Source organism: Canis lupus, chromosome 18 (assembly GCF_011100685.1).
Source record: "Canis lupus familiaris isolate Mischka breed German Shepherd chromosome 18, alternate assembly UU_Cfam_GSD_1.0, whole genome shotgun sequence".
Lineage (NCBI taxonomy): Eukaryota > Metazoa > Chordata > Mammalia > Carnivora > Canidae > Canis > Canis lupus.
Window position 1 is genome coordinate 49383679 of NC_049239.1, and position 17200 is coordinate 49400878.

Here is a 17200-nt window from a genome sequence, read left to right on the forward strand (position 1 = left end):
CCCCCTGGCTCTCGGGCCCTCAAAGCCCATCTTCCCTCAATCCTGCCCCCAGCACCAGCCCAGAGGCACCCCGACTGCCTGCCCCAAGAAGCCTGGGCCCCTTAGAGGCACCTGAGCAGGCAGTGGTGAGAGTCGGCCCAAACCCTCATGATCTGGGAGACGAGAGCCTTTGCCATTTGTATCAGTTAGGATGAAGCGTGATCACATGTGACTTTGCTATCACATAAGGCAGATCGGAGATTGGTCACCCCGAGGCTCCGAGGAGTTAGCCACATCCCAGCCTCTTTTGCACTTGCTGATACACCAGCCCCAGGGTGTGGCTCTCATCCTCAGTCTAAGGTGGCTGCAGGAGCTCCAGCCCTCACATGCACATTCCCAGCAGCAGGTTGAAGGAAGGGAGGACAGGGGTTCCTTTTAGGGACACATCCTGGAAGACCCACTCTGCTTAGACCTCCTTGGCCATAACTGAGGCACACACTCAGCAGTAGATCATGGTGGTAGTGACTCCTGATTGTTCATGCTTCTCTGTGTGCCTGCTCTCGGAGTGACATTTCTCCACCCCTGAATCTGGGCTCGGCCCTGTGACCTGCCTTGTGCTTTATCTCTGGACAGAAGGAGCGATACAGGCAGAGGTTTGCAAAGAGCTTATGCATTCAGGCTCACTCTCCTGGTCCTGGGACCCCCCACCCCCTGCCAGCATGGGAACAAGCCGCCTCAGCTGCCCCCAGCATTCCAGTCCCTGAAATAGGGGCAAGGCCCACCTGGGCCACCCAGCCCCAACCAGGCCAGCTCAGAAGAGTCCCCCCAGCCAGCTCACAGAGTCACAGGAAATAACAGATCCTGCGCCGTGTTAGGCCACACAGTTGGGGGTGCTTTGTTACACGGCAACAGCTAGCTGTTTCATATCTCCAGCCGAGAGATGCTGGGCAATAGAACCTGTTAACTGGGTCACAAAGTCCCCCACAAGGGTTTCTGTGTCTAAAAGGAAGGGGAGAGTGAAGGTCAGGACAGGCTGGATAGGAGCCCCCGCCGCTCACAGAGGCCAGTTCTGCTCTGGCCTGCCCCCCGCCCCCCCACCGAGCCCAGAAGACAGGCCCAGTGCACACCCCCAGCTCATTGCCAGAGAGATTCAATCCCTGTGCCCCCAGGTGCTGAGGCAACAGCTAGGATGGAGGCTCCGAGCTGGCCCACCAAGGCCCCGCCACCCACCTCCCCCTGAGTGTCCAGTGCAGCGGCAGTGCGCCAACAGGCACCCCGTCCCTCCATTCTGGACTCAGAGCCTGCCCGGCTCCCACGCACAGCCTCCCTGAAGGCCCAGGCCGCTGCCCCACCAGCCCTGCACACCCACCTCCTCCTCCAGCCCAGGCGTCCCGGGCAGCAAGTGGCAACCAGCTCTCGGGGTCGGCACTGACTCCAGCATGAGGGGAAGCGGCTGTGTGACCCCCGTACTGACCACTCAGCAGGACCTCCGTTACCTGCTGGCCTTGGGGACGGGAGCAGAGAGAACGGCCCCGGAACTGTGCAGAGGCTGCGTGTGACAAGAGCAGAAAGCTCGCTGCGCTCCTGAGCCGCCCAGCCGCCCCCCTGGGAGAGCGAGAAGCCAGCTGTGCCGGGCATCCCGGGGCCTGGCAATAACTCCTGCTGAGCCAGGACCACCCCCACCCTCCACATCCCCTCCTCTACCTCAGTTTGCCTGGCTGTGAAATGGGATAGTTAGACCAGCTCAGGGCCCCCCGGGCCGGGCTGGGGAAGAAGGGGCACCAGAGCACTCTGGTGAAGGCCTGCCCCACCTAAAGGGCGTGCACCTCTTCACCGCCAGACAGGTGCCAGCCAGTGTTGCCAGGGCATATAATCTAGACTTAGTTGTGAAATCTCCAGTAGTGGAGTGAACGATGGCCCCCAAAAAGACATGTCCAACTCCTAATCCCCAGAACCTGTGAATATGACCTCATTTGGAAAAAAGGTGTCAGCAGGTAGAGAACTAAAAGAAGAGTCTGGAGACAAGGTCATCCTAGAGGGCACAAAACCCAGTGACAAGTGTCCTTAGAAGGGCAGAAGGCAGAAAGAAGAGAGACAGCCACTGGCAGGGACTGCGGGCACCCGTGGGCAGCTGGAAGAGGCAGGAAGGACCCTCCCTGCAGAGCGTCCAGGGAGAGCGAGGCCCTGGCACTCCTCGAGCTCCGGCCTGCGGCCTCCAGAACTGGGAGAGATGGATTTCTGTGGTGCTAAGCTGGCCCGCTGGTGGTCCTTTGTTACAGCCACCCCCAGGACACTGACACCTCCTAGCAGGATGCTGGCTCGTTCCTTGTATGACTCCTAAAGGAACCAATGTCAGTGCGCACATCGGCAGCCCCCTTGCCCTGAAAGCCCTGGTCAGTGGGGCCAGGACTCCGGACCACGGTGCCTAGGAAACTGTGTGACGCTGGGGGTAACTCAACCCTTAAAGCCTCTCGCTGCCCCTTCGCTAACGTGGAGTCAGACAGTGGCAGCGCCTCCTCCGTGGGGCAGCCAAGAGGCCACACGAGGTAACCCAGCTGCAGAAAACTGAAGTGCCTCTGCCCACTAAATGGTGGTAGTCACAAAAAGCCACTTGGGGTCCTGAGTCTTGGATGTGACAAGGTTCCCACGTTCCCTGCTCACGCTGCCTCCCCCAGCTCCCTCGACCAGACACGGCGGCTGTGGACGCACGGCTGTGGACGCAGACCCAGGCCCGGAAGGTTCTGCAGACACGGGCACCTCTCGGGCCGCACCAGCTGTCACATGCCCAAGGTGCCAAGCTGGTGAAAGGCCACCCTCCCGCCCCTGGCACCGCCGCCCACTGCAAACGCCCGGCCTGAGTTGGTGCCAGCAGCTTTCAGGGCTGTCATGTGCCCGGGCAGTTGGCGGCAGGCCGGTCAAGGGGCCCTGCCCTCCGCCTCCCCTTGGCACACCTCTGATTCGGAGGAATGTGTGTGTGTGTGTGCTTTTTATTCCTTCAAGGGGAAAAAGCTCTCTCTCGGCAGAATTCCTCCTGGGACCCCGGCTGTGGGCTGCCGGTGAGGGATCCTGGGCCCACAGGGCCTCTGCAGGGACCCTGGCCCCTCGGCCTTCACACAACGTTCCCTGAAACCACTAGGCGCCCCTGGCTTGGGCAGCTGTGGGGCCGGGCTCCCAGGCGGGCTGGAGAGTCGGCCCCCGCCGGCCTCAGATCCCACCCAGGAGATGCTGAATCCCAGAAGCCAGCTGCTGACCTTGGGCAGGTTCTCCTCCTCCGAGCCTCAGGCTCCTCATCCCCAGAATGGGAATATTCCGCACGGCTCTGCCGGGGCTTGCACCCCAGAAAACCGTGTTTTTCCTCATCCAAATAGGGACACCCTGTTTGTGCACTTTTCGGGGGGACAGCTAACTGTGACGCCAGGATGGCGGGTGTCGCTGGAACTTTCGGGCAGGCTCCGCTCAGATAAGAACGTTCTTGGCTCAGGTCTCCCGAGATAAACCCTCGATAAACCAGCGCCGGAGCTCCCGCTTTCTCCCAGCGGCAGCTGCGTGCCCAGCAGCCCCACGTGGAGGTGCGTCTTCAGAGTCGGGGTCCAAGGAGGGAAGGGCAGGCCTGAGGGCAGACCTGACTGAGCCCCTGGGCAGCTCAGTCATGAAGCATCTGCCTGGGATCGAGTCCCACGTCAGGCTCCCTGCTCAGCAGGGAGGCTGCTTCTCCCTCTCCTTGCTCATGCTTTCTGTGGCTATCTCTGACTCTCTAATTAAATAAATAAAATCTTTAAAAAAAAATTTCACTGTGGAACAATCCTGCTTTGGGACCCTTGTGACACAGCCCTTTTGTTTCTGGCACTTTCTCTCTTACCTATATTCTGGTGCCAGTGAAAGGAAATCATATTTCGGGCCCATCTCAGCACCGTGGCTTCTTGCTGGAGCCCAGGTTCCCAGGCAGAGGGGTTTCTGTTCCAGAGGAGCTGGAGGTCACCGGTGACACCCACAGGTCCTGCTGTCATCACAAAGTGACCAAGGAACTGTCTGGCCGGGGACCCCAGAGGACCCCAGTGTATCAGCTTGGGCAGCTCCAAGGGAGCCCCCAAGGGCATGGAAGCAGCCCCCTGCTTGAAAAGTGAGGACACAGGCCCAGAGAGGCCAGATTCTGGCCCCAAGTCACCCAGCAAGAGGGGGACAGAGCAGAACGGGAACCCAGTGCCTGACACAGGTCCTCCCCACCCCATCCGGAGTGAGGGCTGAAGAGGAATGGAACAGCATCTTCCCACAACACCCGTCTTGGAGCAGGTTGGTCTTTTTACTCCCCATCGTGGTTCTGGGCCCCACCCGCCAACCAGCGGCTTCCCAGTCCCTCTGCAAATGCTACTGCATCTCCTGTCTCCATGAGTAAAAAAGTCAGGTTCAGGGAGGTCAGGTGACTTGCTCGAGGCCACACAGCAGGTGGTGCAGGCCCAGGCCCAGGTCTGGCTGCTTCCCTGAACTTGCTCTCGGCTGCTCCCGCCTGTCTCTGCCGTGCACACCTGGCTCCCATCTTCCCGAGGGAGGTGGCATGTGTGTCTCTGTACACCACCAGGTGTGCACCCACCCATTCGTCCTCAACAGCAGCACTCAGAGCTGACTCCGGCCCCAAAGCACTCAAAGGTGGAAAGACGCCTGGGAGCGCCCATTCGACAGGGAAGACAGGTCCCTAGGAAGACAGTGATGCATGTGGACCCATCGTCAGAGCAGGCTTCCTGAAGACAAGGAGTCCGGGTGCACCGGCCAGGTGAGACAGCAGGTACCCAGGGACAGAGCAGGGACCGGCAAGGCCATGCCCCGGGGGGTCCTGGGAGCCACCTGGCTGAAGGAGGCAGGCTGTGTGGGACCTTTTATCCGACCAGGACTTGGAGCTTTTCTCTTAGATTTTTATCTTGAGGAGCCATAGAAAGTTCTAAGCCCCTGGTGAGTTATCAGATTTGCCATCTGGAAGTGTCCCGTGGAGACCACAGTGCCCGGAAGGAGAAGAGGTGGGGGGCGCAGGGGCCTGAGGCTGGGGCGGGGAGGAGGGAGGCAGAGCAGTGAGCTGAGTGAGGGGCTGTGGGCTGGAGAGACGCGTGTCTTGGGGAGGTTGGGTCGGCGAAAGGAGGGGAGCGGTCTGGGGAGCACATTTTTTTAATGTCTTGCAACTGCCTTTGGATTCTGCAAGAGAAGGACATTTCTGGCAGTTTGGCAGAAAATTCAGTGAATGCAAAAAATGAGCATGTGATTGCAAGGGCGGCCCCTTCACTCTCGCCTCGGCCGAGGGGCCCGACTCTGGAGTGCGAGGAGCCATTTGGGAGACTTTCCACCCCACCCGGGGTGGGACTCCGGCAGGAATGTTCCACAGGGAGAGGATGTCAGGACGCTGGCCGCAGGGAAGGCAGAGTGGTGTCCCCGAGCCACGGAGGAGGGGCACCCCCTCCCGGGGTTGCCCAGCACACACAGCGCACAGGGGTGGGGATGGCCCGGACCCAGGCGCCCAGCCCCGGGAGGGAGGACCATGGGGACGGGGGCTCGAGGGGCGCCGGGACCCCCGAGAGTGTCAGTGCGCGTCCCCGCCGGGCCCGGCCCCTGGCCTCGGGGGAGCGGCCGCCCCAGCCATGGCCCAATGGGTAGGCGGAATCGGCACGCTGCACGGAGCTCTCCTGGGCCAGAATTTGGAATGCCACACGTAGCAAACAGTTAATGATCAACCGGTCACCCCTATCCAAAAGCCCTAGAACTAATAGCGCTATAAAATGTGTAAAATATCTGCCCCCGACCAGACCAGACATGACAACCAGGGAGGGAACGTTTCTGGGTTTCCCCTTTCCCTAACCTTGTTCTACAAGGTGGGCCTGTGGGAAAAGTTCCCCTCAGCAAGCCATCTATCTGGGGAAGATTCCCACGCACTTGATCACCCTCCTGCCCCACGGCCGGGCCCCCGTCCCCCTGCGGCCATTGGGACACGTATACTTTCCCCAGCTGCATATGGTTGGGGAGAGAGCCTAGAGGTTTTGACACAGAGCAGGTCTCTGCCCCTTGAAGGAGAGCTGGAGGCGCATCAGGTCGGGCAGTGGATTCATCCTCACGAGCCCCACAACCTCTCCACCCTGCCCTGACACCCGGGGAAAGCACCTTCTCCAGAGCTGCTGACTTTTGCCAATTTATATGCTAATTCCAGAAATGATTCTTCCTACATTAAATAAAAGCTGAGGAATGTTCCAAAGGTCCGAACAGATTGTACCATGAACAGACAGGGGAAAGCCGCGCGGATCCTGCCCACAGGAGTTCTGAGCGTGTGAACTCACTTCCAGCACACACACACACCTAATTTTAGGTCCACGTGCTCCTTCAGCTGACTTGGTCAAAGTAAAACTGCTTCGGCATCTAAAGCCTCCAAGTGCCCATCTTGACCTTGAGGTCCCCTTTCAGAGTAACCTTCTGAGAAAACAAACGTTGCAGGAGAAGGTGGAGGGGTCCCCACCGAGTCCGCACCCCTCCAGAGTGATTGACAGACTCAGGCTATGTCAGTGTCATCCCCTGACCCAAGACCTAAGCCCCCGGCATCCTGGACAGCCTCCCCGTGGCCCCCACCGTCCCTGCAAACACATCAGCTTTCTGGATGTTCCTCCCACCTCCCCAAGACCTTTCTGCTTCAGAGGCCTGCACACATTCTGTTCCCCCCGCCAGAATTGCTCTTCTTCACTCCCTTGACCAGATTACTCCAACTCATCTCAGCTTAGAGAAGCCCACCATGACCATCCGATGTGGTGAGGCCCCAGCTAAACACCCCATGGCACTGCATTTTCCTTCCTGGTGCTCCTCACAATTCTAGTGGAATTAGCTATATGATGATTTGTTCAGGGTCTGTGGCTGACATTCAATGGCGAGAGCAGAGACCAAGTCTATCCTATATCCTCAGTTTAGAAGAATGCTTGCCATAGAATGTAGGGGTGGGGGAGACATGAAGGGAAGGAGGGAGGAAGGGATGTCTGGATGAATGGATGGATGGAAGGAAGGAAAGATGAGTAGAAGGATGTTGGATGGATGGATGGGTGATGGAAGGATGGATAGATGAATGAATAGATGATGGATGGAAGAATGGATGATAGATAATGGATGGATGGAAGGGTGGATAGATGAATGGATAATGAATGGCTAAATGAATGGATGGATGGACGGATGGATGGATGGATGGAAGGATGGAAGGAGGGAGGGATAATAGATGATGGATGGGTGAGTGGATAGATGTTTGGATGAAGAGAGAAGAAAATGAAGGGAGGGACAGAGGAAGGATGAGAGCTTGGATGGATGGGTGGGTAGATAGATCGATGGATAACATTGGTCACCCTCCAAAAAGATAACTAATTTTGGTAGAATAATTTGCATTTTCTAGAGCCAAGCAAGTACCTCAGTTCAGCAGGCCCTAATAGGCCCTGTCTCCTTCTCCTTGTCTTGGGAAGCAGAGGCTCCCAGGAGGCACCCTCTTGGCCTCATTTCTCATTGCTGGGCATCGCTCACATAGCTCCCCCTTAGAGTGCCTGTACCACCATTTCCCACATCCAAACCCCACCCCCAGCTCAAAGCCCTCTTGCCCAAGGACCCTAATCTCCACCCGCACACCCGGAGCAGAGGCTGGGGTGCCCCGGCCTATCACCCCTCACTTCATGCTCGGTGCACTGAATGGGCAGCTGCCCTGCCCTAGGGCACATGCGGGCTCTGGCCACCAGGTTCCAAGCAGTTTCCAGGCTCTGCTGCCTCCCAGCACAGGGACCCAGGGGCAGAACTTTCCTTTCTGAGCCTCAGCGTCTGTAAGTGTTAAAAGGGGATCCCTTGGGGAAGCGGTAAGGATTGAGTGTGGTAAAGTGTGTGCAGCGCCTGGCACATGAGATGCTCAACATGCAGTCAACGGGCGTGTTCATCGACCGATTCAGCAGAGCCTCCAAAGGGAGCAGCGACTCTTGGGGGGGGGGGAGCCAAGGCAGACTCCTGTCACCCCTCTGGGATGAAGGGCCGTTTCAGCAGAGTCCCATGACCACATCTCCACTCGTGGCTGCTGCTCAGCCTTAGCCCCCCACTGAGTGAATGAAACCGGCCTCCCCTCTCGGTTGTTTTCAATAACTGGTGGTGCCTCATCAAAGGGATTGCCCTGGTGTCTCCCAGAAGCTCCTGCAAACTCAGAACCATTCCAGAGCCCAAGGTCAGGGGTGGCTCCAGTGAGTGCTCATCTCCAGATTGTCCAGCTCAAAGGCCACGGATGCCACAGCCGTCAGGGCGAGCCTTAGTAACAGGCATCTTCTCTCATCCCGCCTCTGCTCAAGCTTGCAGGGGTTCCGCTCAGTCACACACAAGTGAAGTCACTGTGCTGGTCTACAAGGCCACGTGCTCGCCCCACCAGCACCTTATCTGCCCCCTCATGCGGCCCCCTGCACGAGCCTGGGCACCTGGGCCAGGCTCTCCTCAGGGCCTTTGCACAAGCTGCTCCTTCTGCCCGGAAAGCTTTTCCCCCAGATCGCCACATGGCTTCCCCATCCCTTCCTTCCTACAGGTCTCTGCTGAGAGGGCCCTTCATCCAAGAGGCCTTCCCTGACCCACTGGAAATGCGGCAGCACCGCTGGCCCAACCTGAGCCCCCACCACAGCCCCACCACCATCCGGCCCAGCAGACACTCCCTGGTTCTCACCACTTACCCACCCGGGCTCCGTTCTCTTGTTCTTGGCGCCCAGCAGGTGCTCAGTAAGTGGTGACTGAGTGGATGGATGGATGAGGAGATATCCATTCACTTAGTAATAATAATAATTAACAGTGATCATAGTGACCAATAAGTGGCTACACATTGATCAATAAACAATAAGTATGTGATTGTGGGTTATGGTAGGACTCCTAAAGGGGCAGGAGCAGGCACTCTGATGAGCACCAAGGACCAATTCTCAGGAAGCTGAGCTGCCGCCTGAAAGATGCATACAGGTGGGGAGCGCCTCGGGCAGAAAAAATGTGTGCAAATGTCCTGGGGCAGCGGTAACCGATGACCGCAGGCTGGGCGACTCAAAACAACAGAAACGTATTCTCTCCCAGCGTGGGGGCCAGAAGTCCGGAACCCAGGTGTGTGCAGGACCACGCTCCCTCTGGAGGTGCTGGGGGATGGCCTCGCCTGCTCTTCCAGCTCCTGGGGCTCCAGTGGCCCTGGCGTCTTGGCTGTGCCCCTCCAGCCTCACCTCTGTGGTCACGTGGCCCCTCCTCTCTGTGTTCTCTCCTCCTCTGTCTCTTATAAGGACACCGGGCATTGGACGTGGGACCCACACGGATAGGCGAAGACGGTCACATCTTATGATCCCTGGACTTGATGACTTCCGCAAAGACCCTCTTTCCTGAGTAAGGTCATGTCCACAGGTTCTGGGGTTGGGACTTGCACAGATCTTTCTGGAGCCACGACAAACGTCCTGGGCAAAGCCCTGACGAGGAAGGTGGGTGTGACCAGGGATGACCATCCCATGGCACTGAGGAGTGGGGGCTGAAGAGACCCCTCCTCACAGACATGAGCTGAGATGGAGGAGGCTGATGACCAGGGGCAGCATTCAGGCAGGGCCTGCACCGGCCATGCTCACCACACATCCCTGGGCCGATGTGGTGCTCAGCAAACCCTGGTGCTCAGCAAACACAGCAGCAGAAGTGGCAGGGTCTTTCTCAGTGTTCCTCAGCACGAAAACAGTACCCCAGGCCCCGAAGTATGCTCTGTGAGAGATCCAAGGACCCTCCCCCAAATGAGCCCAGGGGTCCTCTCCCCGTACAGCCCAGGCTGCTCTTTGCCTCCATGGGTCTTAGCTTCCCCAGGACAAGGGGGTTCAACACAGAGGCCTCCACAGGCACTTCCTGTGTAAAGTTCTCAGTTTCCAAAAACATGAGGGACGCCCCGTCCAGAACGTGCCTGCCCGGCGCCTTCCACCGGGTCGTCCACTTGCTGGGCAGCAGGAGCCAGGGGCCTGCCCGCCCCTCCCTACGCGTCAGCCCACTCCCGCCTCCCCGCGTCACCATCCCGGCCACACGCACACCAGGCCCTTCGTCCTCTCCGCCTGGACGTCCTGCTCGGGACCCCCTTCCTTCCACCCAGGGGCTGTGATCCCCCAGCCCCCAAGGCTGCCGCTCGTCGTCCCCGCCGGTCTACCTAGGCCAGACCCCACGCAGCCGCACACGGCCGTCCCCACCCTGACAGCCCCGCAGGGTGCTGGCCCGAGCGGGACGGTGGTGAGCAGGAGGCCGGTGGCCACCGCGGGCGGGAGGCGGTTACAGGCCCAGAGAACCGCCCGGAGGCACCTTCCCACGAACGCCTCCCCGGGGGACGGGCCTGGGAGGCAGGGCCAGCGGGCCTCGGGGGCCTGGGCAGCGGCTTTGCGCCTGGATCTGGATGAACTGGTAATGCAAAGGCCCTCACTGGGCGACCGAGCTGGGCAAACTGGAAGCGCTTCAAAGAGCTGGGCGCGCGGCCGGGCTGCCGGTTCACACGGCCACGGCCAAGGCCGCACAGTCGCCCACGCCGCCCACCCCCGGGCCCGGCGCCCGCCCCGCAGCCCCCCCGGACCGGCACGCGGAGCGGGGCAGCGGGGCAGCGGGCGGCTCCCACCAGCGGAGCGCAGGCCTCTTGCTCCGTCAGATATTAATCAAACGCATCCTGATAATGATCAATGGAGGCGGCTTGGCAGCGCGGGCCTGGCGGGCCTCCAGGCCCACCTCCAGCTACAGGAAAGACGAGGATGGCAAAAGTGATCCTTGGCAAGGGACAGCGCATTGTCCCACAGCTGTGGGAAAGTGCTCGGTACGCAAACATTTCCTTAAGACGAGCTTACAAGGAAATGTTCACGATGGCCTTATTAAAGACCAGCGGCCTGGCTCAGCAGCACGAAAATAACTGCAGGCCCAGCCACATCCCCGGGAGCCCCATCAGTGGCGGGTGGGGTCACCGCAGCAGCGGCGGTCACGGAGGGCTCTGCAGCACTTTGCGTGGCCCTACCACTTGCACACGTCTCCAAGTGGGCCAGGGGCAGGGGGCAGGTGGGGGAGCCCAGGGCCCCTCCCACCCCAAGCGCACTGGAAGCCCCCGAGGACCCCGGGCTGGCAGAGATGGGGAGTGGGCTGTGGCAGCAGGGGGCCCCCGGGCTGCCACGCAGGAATGTCGGGGCCTGGCTCACTTTCTGAACCTGCCATATGGCCCTGCGTCCCGGGACCCAGGCTGGTAGCCAAGGAGGAGCCCTGGGGCTGGGTCCGCAGCACTCTGGGCCGCTGCATGAAGCCATTTGTCAAAGGTGTTTCCCAAAAGCTTCTCTGGAAGGAACTGCCCTTTGCGAAGCCGGCTTGGGCTTGAGCCAGGCAGAGACATCTGGGGGCTCTTGGCAAAAGCGCCAGCCATCCTGAGATCAAAAGTCCCTCTCCTGGTTATCCTTGCTTCTCTGTGCCAGGTGAGCACGCTGCGTGGGCACCCGCGGCTGGGTGAGGCCGGGGCTGCTCACCCAGACGACGGCACGGCGGTGGGGGGCTGACCACAGGTGTGCCCTGCCGATCGCCCACATCACAAAAGATCCATGGCGGGGGTCCCTTTAAACAGGAGCTCCCCCAGGACACTGATGTTTGTTCAGGGATCATTAGCTGTTTGATGGAGAGGCCCAGAGCAAGGCTGTGTAAAGCCGGGGGGACGGGAGGCCCTGCCAGCTGACATGGCGTCAGCATCTAGAAGGAAAGGTGGCCAACGCGGGGATGAGGGATTCCCATGGAAAAGTGAAGTTGAAAGTTAAAAGGCAAAAAGTTAATCCCCCACCCTGGGACCCGCTTTCTGGGACAAGGAGCGCTGTCCCGAATAAACGCATACTTTTCGAGGTGCGGGGCAGACAGGGAAGCCTGGCTGTCACACTGCCCATGTCTGTCTTCCTACCGCAGACCAGTCTGGTGGTGGCCCCGTTGGCGTGGACGCTGGGTGGCCCGGCATCCTGGCAGCCCCCGCATCTGACAGAAAGACGCTGAGACGTTGCTTGTGCCACGAAGCCCTGCACCTGCCCCTCCTGACTCACCTGCTGCCCACCTGCGACAGATTTCGTCTCCAGACATGACTGATCATTATGCTTGACCCCCAGGTTCATCTTTAAGGCACCTGCCATGAATATTGCCAATAAAACCTGTGTGGGACCAAAGTCGGTGGGGGGTGGGACTAAATCCTCAAGACTCTCCTTGGCCATCTCCGAGGGGGCTGGCCCCACGTTCATCTCCCCACTCACCTCTTCCCTGTCCTCCCTGCAAGTCGGCCAGGTAGGGACTATCCCCTTCTGCGAGATAAAGCAACCAAGATGAAAAGGGGTTTGTGCAGCCAGTGGGCAGCGGCACTGGGACCCTCGGCTCTTCCCAAAGACTCTGCTCCTGGTCTCACTCCAACCATCTCTTCTCCATCCTTTCTATTTGCTTCAGGGAATCAGCAACTGACACCGGTGTGGTGGAGAGCAACAACCCATTTCACAGATGCAGACACCGAGGCCCAAGTGGGTGCAATAACTCACCTGAGGCCAACCAGCTAGCAACTGGCAAGACCAGGATTGGAACTCAAATGGGACACCCCTCCCCTGGGGCCTCTGGAGGGAGGTGGCCCTACTGACACCTGGACCTTGGACTTCCCTCTGGCCTCCAAGCTGGGAGAGACCCAATTTCTGTTGTTTAAAGTTACCCCATTCGTGGCACTTTGTCACAGCCGCCCTGGGAAGTAAGACACCCCAGCCCCCCCGTGTCTGGGGGAGGGGCCGTGTCGGTCATCCCACCCTGCCATGTGAACTTCCTGTTCTGGCCACGTTATCTGGAAACTGAGGATGTGGCTAAATTTTGTTCTGGGGGGAAAAACAGAAAAGCAGGTGCCAGAACTCTCCACTTAAGCAGCACAGATCCCGGGGCCTTGGAGATACCTCTCGGGGCGGGCTCCCAGCCCGCAGCCAGCCGGCCCTTCTCTCCCCACCCCCGACCCTGCCTCACCCTAGTGTCCAGCCTGGAGCTCCCCCCCCCCCACCCCACCGCTGGCCACCTCCACCAGGCTGGAGCTGAGAAGCAGAGATCCCCTCCCGCATACCTTCACTGCCATGTGGTCGAGCAGAGTCACTGCCTTTTAGCTATGCGGCAAACTATGTGCCCGGGGACAAGCAGGACCATTGGGTCCCCAGGGCCCCCAAACACATTCTTTGCATCTCAAAAAAATGCCAAAGGCATCTGATCAGAGTGAGATTGTTCCCCGAGTGAGCGCGGCCTGCGAGGCCTTCCTGGAGCCTGCGAGCGGCCCGGAGTCACCGTCTCCGGCCTGCGGCCAGCCTGCCAGGGCCCTGGAAGGAGAACCCGCCTGTTTTCCGTCACCACACGCCACCTGCAGACCCTCCGATGCTGACGACGCCCCTGGTTCTGAGCCCACATGGCTCTCCTTGTCCTCACTGGGGTGGCTCTTAGCCCCAGGCAGGCCCTGAAATAACTAATTCCTTTTGTCCGCTACAGTGGCCAGCATGTTGGCTTGTGGAAGCAGGCAGCCCAGACATGCATGGGGGCCAGAGCAGGTCGGGGGTATTCCAGAATGTTCTGAGCCTCAGTTACCTTCTGTGAGACAGAAATGAGAAGGCACGAGCGTGCATGGTGCACTGCCCCACAGAAGGAGCAGGCGCCAGGGGTCCCTCAGGGTCAGCTCTGGGGCTGGCCCTGCACCCCAAGGTGTATCTGGTCACTTTTTCCCAAGGATATGGCCTTAAGGCACCTTCCGCTGCCCTCCTTGTCAACGTCTCCGCTGCACCTGTCCTCAGGAGGGGCTGGCTCTGCACACAGAAGAGATGGGATCTGTGCCCTTGTCCCCTCAAGGCCTGTCATCCTAGCTATGCCCGAAGTGCCCGAGTCCCTCCTCCTGGGCCTGGGCGCACCCCCACAGCGCCCCCTCCCACCCAGCAGGGGAAGGCGACAGGAGCTGAGCCAGCCAGGCTGCCATCAGGACCCCCAGGGCCTCCTGGGCCACCTGTTGTCTGGCACCCAGGGGATCAGAGTAGCCAGGCTCCCTCCAGTCCCTCCGCCAACCAGGTGTTATGGGGTCTGAGCCCCAGGCCCAGCTGACAACAACCCCTTGTGCATGAGGCTCAGCACACCCCACAGCTGGGTGCAGATCACGCAGCCCTTCCTGGCTGGACCCTGCCTGGGCCGGGTGGCCACACACACACACACACACACACACACACACACACACCCCAAGGGGGAACCTGGGAAAGCGAGGCATGGCCAGAGCACTCTGCCCTCTCACCCCCACCCCTGGCTGCTCAGAGGCAGAGCAGGGAGGCTCAGGGCTGGGCACAGGGTCAGACATCCACTCATTCATTTGTTCACTTAGCCGCTGGGAATTTACGGAGCACCTACCACATGCCAGGTAGTATTCTGAGCACTTGGGACTCAGCAGTGAATAAAATAACGTCCTTGCTCTGGTGGAGTTTACAGTCCAGTAAGGGGAAGCTGTGAACAGAATCTATACTACAAAGTGTTCACCACACCAGACAGACAACGGGACAGGACAAGGAGGAAGTCAAGGCAGGTGGGGCAAGGCGGGGCGGGGTCTGACACTGTCAGGATGGGGTGCTGGATGTGTAAAGGCCCTGGGGCACATGCTCAAGGAGCTGTGGTGAAAGGTCACACAGAAGAGATGTGGGGCAGAGAGGGGGACGCCCACAGAGAGGCAGACTTCTGGGGAATCAGGGCCGCATGAACAGAGCATCCATAGAAGTGTAAGGTCTGCTGAGCCACAACAGATCACCCAGGAGAGACCCATGTCACCCATCCACCCCCCAGCACCCAGATTTCCTCTGCAGATGTCAGGTATGGGCACGAGAAAGGTCACAAGAGTGTCCCCACCCGGGGAGAAGCAGCTCCAAGTGGCCTCCGTGGTGGCTGGCAAGTGGGGCCGGCACCAAGACCACTCCAGACCCAGCCGGAGGGGTCCCCGCAGCCAGAGTGGGGACTCGGCCCACCTCCACTTGCCCACCGCGGGCCAGGCCGCCCCCGCCAGAACCTACAGTTCAGCAAACATGTGTGCAGACTCAGCAGGCCCAGGGCAGTGCGGGCGCACAGGTCCCAGGTGTCACTTGAGCCGCATAAAAAACAGTGATGAGAGCCCCTGGCGGAGGCAGCCAGGGCCGCGGCAGCGGGGGGGACGTCCCCGGCACAGGCTTTGGGGTCAAGTCTGTGGGAGGAGGAGGCTCCTTTGCAGAGAAGGGAAGGAAGGAAGTTCCAGACGAGGGTGACTGCCCCTGTCCCCCACCTGGCCTGGGGCCGAGTGAGGGAGGGACGGAGGGAGGCCCGGGCCCAAGGGGACACCTGCTGCTGGAGCTCTGCTGCCCCCCGCCGGCCGGCTCCAGTACTGCGTGTGCACCAGGCAGTGGCCCTCCAGGTGTGAGTCCTACCTGGCCCTGCCGCTGGACAGGGCCTCGTCTTGGGCCCTCACCTGTATGCAAATCACCCCTGGGGCCCACAGCCCACTGGCAGCAGGGACAGCATGAAGAGCCTGCATTTCCCGTCACCGAAGCTGGCTCACAGTGTCTGGGGCACTGACCAGGTGGCCCTCCAGGCCCACGGGGGCCCCACCGCAGCCAGGGCCTCGAAGCCCACTCTCAGGTGCCGGGCTGCACACAGAGGCTGCCCCTCTCTGCACACTGCCTCCAGAGGAGGCCAGGGGGTGCTGCTCGGCACCATCCAGGGGCTGCCTCAGAAGGTGCCCACCTCACCCCTGAAAACAGCAGCACACAGGCCACAGAGCTGCGGGGCGCTGGTCAGTAGCGCTGGCTCCCCGTCGGCCCCCGCAGCACCGTGGGAAAATGCCAGGCATCTCCCCCACCTCCATGCCCGGCCAGGCCGAGCCTTGGAGACACCACTTCCACACAAGCCCAAGACAGATGCCCTCTCTGGCAGTCCCTGGGCTGCAGCCCTAACAGGAGCCCCAGACCCAGGCAGTGCAGCCCACGGGGGTTCCCAAAGTCACTCTGGGTCACCTCACGGAGAACAGCGGGAAACAGGAACGTGGCATGGTCTGGGTTGCTCCTTCCTGTGAGCACTGGTCCCACTGGACGCGTCTGGAGCTCGTCACCTGAGGCCTCGTTGAACTCACCAAAAACAAGAGCCACCACCACTAGCACTCATCAGGGGCTGTGAGAGTGTCCCGGGGCTGCCGGGACAAATGACCACAAACAGGCAGCTCTAAGCAACAAATGGTCGGTCTCCCACTTCTGGTCAGACGTCAGAAATCAAGGTGTGGGCAGGGCGCCCTCCCCGGAGGCTCTGGGGCTCTTCCTGCCCCAGCATCTGGAGCCTCCCGGCATCCCTCCAACCACCGCCTCCATGGTCATGTGCTGCTTCCCACATCTGTTCTCTCCTCTTCTTACACGGACATCCGTCATTCGGTTTAGAGCCCGCTCTAAAGACAGCATGATCTCGTCTCAAGAGCCTTAACATGACACCTGCCAACCCCTATTACCCCTATTTCCACGTAAGCTCACATTCACGGACACGGCGGGTTAGGACTCGGCCTTTGGGGGGCTTCCGCTGATTCCCCTACAGTGGTACAGGGAGAGGGGCACCCCCGGCGGTTCTCAGAGAGCCCAGCCCTAGCCAGCAGCCTGAGTATCACCGGGGAACAGGCTTCGAGTGCATACCCCAGGCTGGCCTCCCCAGGCTGGCCGTGTTGGAACGTCGAGGAGGGGCCCAGCGATCTGGGTTCCACGAGCCCTCCGGGGGATCTGATGCACGCTCACGTTTGGGAGCCACTGAAATGAAACCACAAAACGGCCCTTCTCAACTCACAGATCCATTCATACTACAGTCTGTTTGGGTTGGATCGGGTGTCATGTCCGTTGGGATCTACTTCATTTATTGGGATCGAGGAGGCTTGAGACTCTCCAGAACTTTGAGTGCTCACAGCCCCACAGCCACTTGGGACATGGGTGGGGCCACAGAAAAAGTGGTGGGAGGGGGAGGGGGTTCATTCCGATGGGGGCACCAGTGAGGCCTCCTGGCAGCGGGGGGGGGGGGGGGGGGGGGGGGGGGACTAGCACCTCCAGCCTTGGCCAAAATCAGTTACCTTACAGGTGTCACCACAACTCGGTGAAGGTAGGGGGAGTCCCAGCAGGGAATCACAGGGACCTCCAGTGTTCTGGTTCCAGGGACCTGGGGCCTTCGGTGGGAAAAC

At 60.2% G+C, this 17200-nt stretch overlaps 1 protein-coding gene and 1 long non-coding RNA gene across 5 annotated transcripts in view; one reads left to right on the forward strand and one right to left on the reverse strand.

Annotated features, from left to right (window-relative positions):
* Nucleotides 1–17200, reverse strand: part of TPCN2 (two pore segment channel 2) — a 66290-nt gene that overhangs the window by 11880 nt on the left and 37210 nt on the right. The gene's annotated exons all lie outside the window — the stretch shown is intronic.
* Nucleotides 4334–15622, forward strand: LOC102151204. Its single transcript, XR_005373567.1, has 4 exons — nt 4334–4747; nt 9255–9354; nt 11908–12101; nt 12430–15622. It is a non-coding gene; the product is annotated as an uncharacterized LOC102151204 (long non-coding RNA).